This window comes from Pteropus alecto, unplaced genomic scaffold, assembly GCF_000325575.1.
Source record: "Pteropus alecto unplaced genomic scaffold, ASM32557v1 scaffold45, whole genome shotgun sequence".
NCBI lineage: Eukaryota > Metazoa > Chordata > Mammalia > Chiroptera > Pteropodidae > Pteropus > Pteropus alecto.
In genome coordinates this window covers 20,794,807-20,804,041 of record NW_006442491.1, presented here as the reverse complement: position 1 = coordinate 20,804,041, position 9,235 = coordinate 20,794,807, and the positions used below count along the sequence as shown (strand labels likewise).

At 43.6% G+C, this 9,235-nt stretch overlaps 1 protein-coding gene and 1 pseudogene across 1 annotated transcript in view; both read right to left on the bottom strand.

Moving 5' to 3' along the window:
* Window positions 1-6,200, bottom strand: part of LOC102896569 — a 12,499-nt pseudogene extending 6,299 nt beyond the window's left edge.
* Window positions 1-9,235, bottom strand: part of ITCH (itchy E3 ubiquitin protein ligase) — a 145,052-nt gene that overhangs the window by 122,861 nt on the left and 12,956 nt on the right. The gene's annotated exons all lie outside the window — the stretch shown is intronic.

The window sequence follows — 9,235 nt, the reverse complement described above, 5'->3', positions numbered from 1 at the left end:
AAGAATTTGACATTTACCATTTCCTCCCTAAAATATTTCAAAGCAATCATTATGGAGAAAATCCTCTTACACTTATTTTATAGTTTAATGGGATTTTTAAAAATTGGGGTGAGGGCATTATAATCTTTCAGGCCCTAGAGACCCATATTTTAATGATTCTACAATGCGCATTTGTTTGCCTTTTTATATCTTTGAAATTGGGATGCATGTAACAGCTGATGACGAGTCATAAACTAATTGCGGCATTTAAAAAATTAGGTAGTGTTACATAAAATAAAATAATTGTGCCTATTACAATGGTGGATCTTAAATTTGATGAAATACAGTAATTAGGTCCTGTTCTTGGAGCCTGGGTCCTACTGTTACCCCTCCTCTCCCCTCTCCTGGCCCACTTCTTTCTACCACCCACAGTCTTGTCCTTCCCCTTCATTCCTTCTCTTAACCTTGTGCCTAATACAGTCCTTGAAAGTATTTCTTTCCTCCGCATAAGACCTTGAAGTAATTGTGAGGGGGAGGCTGTGCCCAACTTCTGACCAAGACAGAGGTTATTTAGTCCAGTGAAAGGGCATAGAAGAATGAAAAGAAATTTAAATCTGTGAGTAAAACCTAACAATAACTCTACACTGTGTACCAGACACTATTCTGTTTATTAACTCATTTAATTCTTACTATCATTTATCAGGTAGCCGCTAGTGCATCCCCATCAAACTGAGGCACAGCAGAAAGGCAATATAACTTGTTCAAGATCACATTGCTAGTAAGTAGTGGAGCCCAGGGGTTAAAAAAAAAAAGCTTTCTTTGCCCCAGACAGAAGAGATTGGCCATTGGGTGAGACTTCTTGTGAACACATTGGCTTTCCTGGGAAAAGAAGAGACTCAGGCTGCTCATTCTTCTTTTGCCCGGAATGTGAATATGATGCCATTCACGGAACAACATATTCCATGAAGCTACAACATGAGGAAAAGGCCAAGAGAATCACAGAAACACTGGCCATGACATCACCAAGCCAGTGAAAGAACACAAGCCACTTTCTGTGTTGTGACTTCTTGTAAGACAAAGAAGTCTCCCAACCTATTATTGGTCAAGTGTTATATTGCTTGCAATCAAGAACATTCTTTGGCAATACTTTGACTATTTACACTTTACAAATGAGGAAACAGAGTTTCAGATAGTTCAATTGAGTTGGCCAGATGAAGGATTCAAGTCCAAATCTGTCTGACTCCAAATCATGAGATTTTTTTTCCCTCTGGCTTCCTAGGAGTCCAAAGAAAGGAAGTTTTAATAAGAGAAAGGTGTGGCAATAAATTTTTATCCAAGCACCTAGCTTCATGAAATAAGACTATATTCTCCAAAATCCTTTGTAATTGACTGTGGCTATATGATTGAGTCTGGCCAGTGAGATGTAAGCTGTGAGATGATGTGGTGATTCTCTGATATTTGGGGGTGAGGATGGTATAATACCATTCTTCTTCCTTTTTTTCTGCCTGGAAAGGTAATGCAATGACTGAAATTCAAGCAGTTTTCTTGAACTATGAAATGACCTTAATGATGGAAGCCACACTTCCACAATGAGAATGGTGGAGTTTGGAAAGATAAGCTTCTGGGTTTCTGATGATACCATGAAGCTTCCGTAATAGCCCTGGACAAACTATCCTTGGTCTACCTCCAAACTCTTTGTACTTGATAAACTTAGTTCTTTTTTAAGCTACACTTATTTCTTCCTTTCTGTTCTATGCACCTAAATCTAATTCTTGCTGATACACCAGCGTTTAGTTTAGGCATGAGTAGGTGATACAATTCTGGTCACTGGGGAAGTTTACTGCCAAGTGGTTGAAGTGGGATGGGGAGAGCACACCTAGGAAAGTTTTCCTTTCATCTTAAAACGTGACAAAAGGAAGAGAAGGTCCCTTTCCTCTACCTGGGGTAGCTATCTTGAAAGCATGTAGGAAGCCAGTCTGATGACAGCCAATACCTGAGGACAGCAGAATGGAGAGAAAAGAAGAACCTATGTTCTTGATGAAGTCACAGGGCTGCCACTGAATTAATGTACCCTGGAGCCACCCTATCCCCAGATTCTGGTTACATTAGATAATAGCATCTCTTTGTTATTAAACTCATATTAGTTGGGAGTTAGGTTATCTGCAATCAACATTCTGACTAGTATGAGCAGGACGATAAAGTCTAGGATGTAGCCATTGGAGTAGGTGGCTGATATGAAGTGAAGGTGAAGTCTCCTGAATATCAGGAAGATGAGGAATCAGACGGTCAAGGTGTAGGATGGTTCAACCTCATATAACGTGAAGTTGTCCAGGGAGATGGCAGGACTTGGGAGGGAGAGGAAGAGTGTAGGGCAGGGATCAAAGTCCTTAGTGAATGAAGGAGAGGGTGGTAGACAGCAAAGCAGGGTACAGAGGAATGTAATTGAAGAGTGTGGACCCTAAAAGAGCTAGGGTTTTGATGTAAAAAGGAAGAGTCTATCAATCAGGATAGTTTGGGTCATAAGCAACAAAATAATAATTCTGGCTAATTTAGCAGAAAAATTATTTATTAAAAGGTAATGGATAACTCACAGAATTTCCTGGATGTGTGGAGTACCAGGCTTGGAGATTACCTAGCCAAGGTCAGTGCCCCAAATTGTGGGCCAGAATTGGCCCTATGAACACTGATGTCACCAGTAGCCCAGAGATGGCTGCCCCTCCATAGTCTTTGTGGACCTATGAGTGTCTGGTGGAGTCTAGGTCACATGACTTACTCTAGCAGCAAGGGTGACATTTTTAGTTTTTAGTATGGAAGAAGGGCTCTGTCTCAGAGGCAGGGGATTTTCCCCAAAGAAGTTCAGCTGCTGGGTGCCTAAAAGAGATGATCGACACCCACTACAAGCAACAGTGTGCAAGGAGCACTGGGGAATGGAGAAGGTTCTGAGATGCATGAGGTTGTCAGGAAATTAGGGTCCTCTGTTTCTAAGGGCTCAGGAGGGCAGACTAGGCCACCATAAAAGCCTTTGTGAAGATTAAGTCATATCCTTGAGAACAAAGTTGACAAATTACTTTTCCTCCAAGTGAAGTCAGGGCCTCCCATTTACTCTTGCACAGAGGCCCTAAAGGAAGGAAACATTCTAAGAAGGTCAAGAACTGTGCTTTGTGTGGATAGAGAGGTTCAGAGGCCACAGAGGAAATATCTAAGACAGAGACCAGTGTAGGGGGACAAGGGGAGGGAAGCCTGGAGCAGCAAGGGGTGATGGTATGATTAAGTGTGGGAGTGCTAGAGGCAGGCAAGGGTGGAGCCAGGGTGGGAACTGAGTTTAGATCTTGATGGGATGAGAGTTTTAGTAGAAGAAACTGGCACCATTGTCTTCACTCTGTTCCAACCCCCTCTGGTGGCAGTATCTGCTAAGGGTCCCTGAGCAATCCTAGTCTGGTTTCAGAGAGGTGGTAAAGGTGTCATGAGATTTGTGATGAGGCAGCCAGGCTCTGAGCTGGTCATAGGACACCCAAAACATGATTGCATTTCCCTCCCCAAGTTTATGCCAGTAGCTCTCAAGGAAACTTCCTGAGCAGGGATTAAAACATTTCCTTTTCTATCCCTAAGGATGAGTACTGGATTGGGAGAAAACCTAGGCCTAACCCAACTTGTCCTTAGGCAATGTGACCTTAGGCAAATCAGTCAACCTCTCTGAGGCTCGGTTTCATTATACCTCAAATACAGCATGGACTTGATCTCTGAGGCCCTCCTAGACCTACTACCTGTGATTCTCTTACCTCTTCTTTTTAACCCACCTGGTATGTAGCATTGTATTACACGAGTACACCACATTTTATTATTCCTGTTGATGAACCTTTGAGTTGTTTCTAATATTTTAGATTTACAAATGGTGATGCAGCGAACAGTGTTGTACATGTCTTCTTGTGTACATGTGTGAGTTTCTCTCATGTATAGATTTGAGAGTGGAATTAGTGGGTCAAAGGGTAAGCATAACTTCAACTTTGCCAGTTGGTGCCAAATGGGTCCCCAAAGCAGTTATACCCATTTACTCCTCCCCTACCAGCAACACATGAGAAGCCTGGTGCTCCCTTTCTTCACCAACACTTGGTACTGACAGACTTGTTAATGTTTTGGATGAGATGTAGCATACATACAATTAAGTAAATAAAATGCACTCCTAAGTGCCCAGCTTCATGCATTTTACATTTGTTAAACCCATGTAACCTCTACCGAGATTGTTTCCGGACCACTTGAAAGCTCCTTCGAACCCTTTCCCAGTTGAGGATCCCCAGCCTCCCAGCCAAAGTAACTACTATTCTAATTTTTATAGACATCAATTCGTTTTGCTTATTCTTGAAATTCATAGAAGTAGAATTATGCACCATGTACTCTTTTTTGTTTGGCTTCTTTCACTCAACATAATATCTGAGATTCATCCCTGTTGTGAGAGGAAGGGGAGAGAGACTGATTTTGAGGAACTGGCTCACACTACTATGCAGACTAAGAGTCCCATGATCTGTCATCTGCAAGCTAGAGACCCAGAAAAGCTGATAGTGTAATTTAGTCCAAGGGCAGAGAAGATCAATGTCCAGTTCAAGCAAACAGTCATAAGGGAATGAATCCTCCCTTCCTCTGGCTTTGGTTCTATTCGGTCCCTCAATGGATTGGATGATGCCCACCCACAACAGGGAGGGCAACCTACTTTACTGAGTCCACTGATTCAAATGCTAATCTCACCCAGAAACACACTCACAAACATACCCAGAAATGTTTAATCTGGGCACCCCATGGCCCTAGTTAAGTTGACTCATAAAATTAACCATCACAAAGGGCAAGGGTAGTGGGACACTTTGCCCACCAGAGCAGTGTCAGGAGGAGGGATCTGGTGCTGGGCCTGCTTCTTCTTTTCTCACTCCCTTGGTGCCTAGTAGAGGCTCTGTACCCAAAAGAAGCTCAAGAAACTACATAAAGTGACTAATTTCATGGAGCCATCCCTCAAACAATAACAATTCAAAATTGAGCACCTACCATATATGGGGCATTAGAGAAAGCATTTTACATTCATGATTTCATTTTTCCCTTTTAGCAACCCTAGGAGTCTTTTTTATTGTCCTTTTTTACAAGGGTGGAAACTGAAACCCAGAGAGGCTCCACTTGGCTCTGGCTTAGATCCTGAAAAAATGAAGTATAATGTGCTAAACGGTGGTCCCCCAAAAGACAGACCCATGTCTTAACTCCAGAACCTGTGATTGCAACTTCAGTGGCTCTTTGTCGATGCAATTAAGTTAAGGATCTTGAGATGAGTTTATTTGAGTGGGCCCCAAATCCTAAAAACAACAAATATCCTCAGAAGAGATAAAAAGAGGAAAGGGAGGGAGAAGACCATGTGAAGATGAAGGCAAAGATTAGAGTGATGTAGCCACAAACGGTGAAACAGATGCTGGAAGAGGCAAGAAAGTATTCTCCCCTAGAGCCTTCATAGGGAGTGTGGCCCTGTTGACCTTGATTTTGGACTTCTGGTCTCCATAACTGTGAGAGGATAAAATTTTGTTGTTTTACGCCCCCAGTCCATGGTAATTTGTTACAGTAGCCCTAGGAAACCAACATATAAGGAAAGTGGAGAAGGGGAAAGAAAGGAAGGAGAGTCATCTTCTCCTGCAAAAGCTCATGGTCCTCCATCTCCTGGTGTCTTTATGATCCAGTTTCCTCACTTTTGCCCCCAGTTCATTTCACTGCAGCCTCAGTGGTCTCCTTGCCATTTCTGGAATGTGCCAGGCACATTCTCACCTGAGAATGCTTGCTGTTCCCTCTGCCTAAAACGTCTTCCCCCACTTTATGTTCTCTGCCCCTCAGAGGGGCCTCTCCTGTTGCAGGAAGCGACACCTGATGGAGAAAATTGGACACTCAGGCAATTTTGTTAGAGGAAGGAGAATTTATTGGCAGGTGGAGCACGTGGGGTTAACAACACCACGCACGAGCTTCCCTTGGTTAGATTTCTTACAGCTTATATACCCTTGTAGTGTCCATGCAAGGGGCACGTGATTCCTTTGTCTGAGGTTTCATGTGTGCCCCATGATTTAGGGGGAGCTTTCGGTAAGGGGCTGCAAGCAGGGAGGAATTCCCAGACCACTGGTCTTACAGATCGTTTGTCTTGTAGAACTCGTGACCTTGGCGTTTTCAGCACTGTTATAGGATTCTCCAACACAGAGATGGGACATCAAGACTATGAGCAGGAAGCAGTACTTATTAATGCTGGCACCTGCTCAGCGGATTCCTTTCCAAAGGCTGAGCCCCAATTGTAACATAACAAGCAATTTTACATAGTCTTGTTATTCCTACACAGCTACAGAGATAAGGAAGAACATTAGTTGGATAGCAAGCTATGAATCAACAGATGTGAGCTGGAGAGTCCTTGAGGTGGGGGGAGGTAGCTATGGAAAACATGTTAGCTGGAGAGTCCGGGAGTGGGGGTGAGGGGGAGAGGGCAGTCAGGAATGGATTTTAACTGGCTGAGTTGGTCATTTCTGCGAGCTCTTTCCTTTGCATTTTTCAGATGCCTCCTCTCCTCTCTTACACCAACCTCCTTTCTAGAGTATCTCCCACCTCCCAAATCGCCCCTATCCCTTTTATTTTTCTTCGTGGCACTCACTACCTACCACATTACTAATATCATTTGTTCATGATATTAGTATATAATATCTCCCATTAGGACATAGCTCCTGTAGGGTGGAGATTTGTTCATGGTTATATTCCTAGCCTCTAGCATAGCACCTGGCCCATAGTAGGTACTCAATAAATATTTAAATGAATGAACAAATTATCTACTAATTGCAATGGGAATGAGGAGGAGGAGGTGGGCTCAGATGCTAAGCTATCACCCAAGCTGAAGAGACAACTGTGTGTGGGAAGCAATTGGCTCTAATAGGACCCTTAGCTCCCAGCCCAAGCATGATTACTAACCTCAGAAAAGCCTTTCTCCACACCCCTCCACCTGGTTTGCCTAATCCTTAGTCCTGAAGGGTTCACTATATTTAAACATTCCTGGAAAAGTCTGAAAGGGTTCTTTGTTTCTACATTTTCTCATTTTTTTCAAACATCAAGCATGGACAGGCACCTTCTGGAAAATATGCACACTCGTGCACACATATACACACAATCTAATATGCATGATTGCCCATATCGTGCACCCTGATGGCTCAATCTATTGATACCTAGTACTAACAGCAAATACTGTTGGACACACACTCACACTTGGTCTGTCATTCTTACTCCTCTGTCCCACACACTCACATAAATCCATAGTCCTGCACATGCCTTGTGTACACAGGGAGGACTCTACTCAAGTTTCTACCTCCACACCCACTCACACTGACACACATGCACACACATTCATTGAGCTCCTGTGGGCATGTGCAAATGGATCTGCTTGCACACACATCTTTGAACACACCCCCAGGTTTTCTCACACACATACAAGCAGACAATGGCCTGGTGTGATAAACCACACTGGTCAGAGCTTAGCATGATGACCCGTCCCAACAACAGTGACACCCACTGAGCACCAGGTACCCTGCACTTTAGGTTCTTATCTCATTCAGTCCTCATGACAATTGCATGAAGTGCTATTGTTAGCCCCATTTTATAGATGATGAAGCTGAGACTCAGAGCCATAAATGGTAGAGCTGGGAATCTAATCCAAGCATCTGACTCCAAGAGCTCATCCTCTTATTTGGTGTGGCAGACTATATTTTTCAAAACTGATCACAATAATATCTCCCATCCCTCATGCTCTTCTAGATCCTTGCCACTCTTCAATCAAGAGGTTGAGTCCATGGTCCCTTCTCTTGAACTCGGTTGGGTCTTTGTGACTACCTCAACTAACAGTATGATGGAAGTAATGTCATATGAATTCCAAAGCTAGATCACAAAAGGTGTCATAATAGCCAAGACATGGAAACAACCTAAGTGTCCACTGATGGATGAATAAAGAAACTGTGATGTGTGTGTATGTATGTGTGTGTGTGTGTGTGTGTATACATACACACACATGATGGAATATTATTCAGCCATAAAAAGGAGGAAATCCTGCAATTTCAAACAACATGGATTGACCTTGAGAGCATTATGCTAAGTGAAATAAATCAGAGAAAGACACATTCTGTATGACCTCACTTTTTTTGTGGAATCTAAAAAAGCCAAACTCATAGAAACATAGAGTAGATTGGCAGTTGAAAGGGGAAAATGGGAAGATGTGAGTTAAAGGGTACAAACATATAGTTATGAGTAAATTCTGGGGATCTAATGTACAGCAGGGCCACCATAGTTAACAATACTGTATTATATACTTGAAAGTTGCTAAGAGGGGACACACAACATGTTGGGTAAAGGAGGCACCAGGATACTTAGATGAGTTTTGGAGGGAGTAGGAAGGGTGACACTACTTTGGTGCACCTCTCTGCATCCCCTCCAGTGCCAGAGGGAGAGAGAGGGAGAGCATACATGTATGGGAGGCAGAAGGAACCACAGCCAAAGCAGCAGAGCCCTGGGGCCATAAGCCTACACCCTGGAGTTTGGTGGAGCTGGGCTTCAGATCCTGACCCTGCAACTTACCAGCTGAGTCTTCCTGACCCTCAGTTTCCTTGTCTATAAAATGCAGTTAATAACAATTTTTATCCCATAGTGTTACTGAGGGGATTAAACAGGATGATCTACATAGAGGATTCGAAACAGTTCATGATGTTGGCTATTTTCCCCCCAGTTTTTTACTCTGCCATGACTTTGCAAATGTTGTCTCCACACGTGGGCAGGTCTCTTTCTGTTTTCTTTGCCTGGCTCTTTCTGAAGACCCAGGTCCTCTGAGCAACCCACACAGTCCCCAGGCTGGTGTGTCTAGGAGTGGAGCCCCTCCCTGCACTCTAGTAGCTCTACTCAGACCTGCCCTGGCATTGATGACTGTGTGGTAGTCCTTGGTGAATCTTTCTCCCCCATAGCTAAGAAGTTCCTTGAGGGCAGGGGCCAGGTCTGAGTCATCTGTGTTCCCTAGTAGCCTGCCCCATAGTGGGCGGCTTGCCATGTTTGTGGAATGAATGGAAGGGAAAAAGGGAGAGGTGTCACAATCAGCTCACAGATCACTGGCTGAATCTTAGGCCCCAAGGCCCTGGCAGTTAAAGCACAGGTCAAGAGCCAAGCCTCATCTAACACCTAACAGAGTGTATGTGTGTGTCTCAATGTGTGATGAAGTATATGAGAGTAT